The following is a 259-nucleotide window of genomic DNA, read 5'->3' on the forward strand; positions in this document are numbered from 1 at the left end:
GAAGAATTTCTTCCCTATACCTAACCCAAATCTCTGCACCTTCAGTTTCCAGCCCTCACCCCTTGCCCTGTCCCCACACCCCCGACACAGAGACCCTCCCCGGCCTTCCTGCAGCCCCTCCAGGACAGGGTGACAGGACACGGGGCTGCCATTGTCCTTTTGAGGTTAAAAACCTGAAAACCCGGGACTGACCAGCGGAGGGAGCAGCTCGCCCTGCCACCACCCCACCCCCCTTCCCCCCACCCCCCCCCGCCTCGAA

Source organism: Aythya ferina (genome assembly GCF_964211825.1).
Source record: "Aythya ferina genome assembly, chromosome: Z".
Taxonomy (NCBI): domain Eukaryota; kingdom Metazoa; phylum Chordata; class Aves; order Anseriformes; family Anatidae; genus Aythya; species Aythya ferina.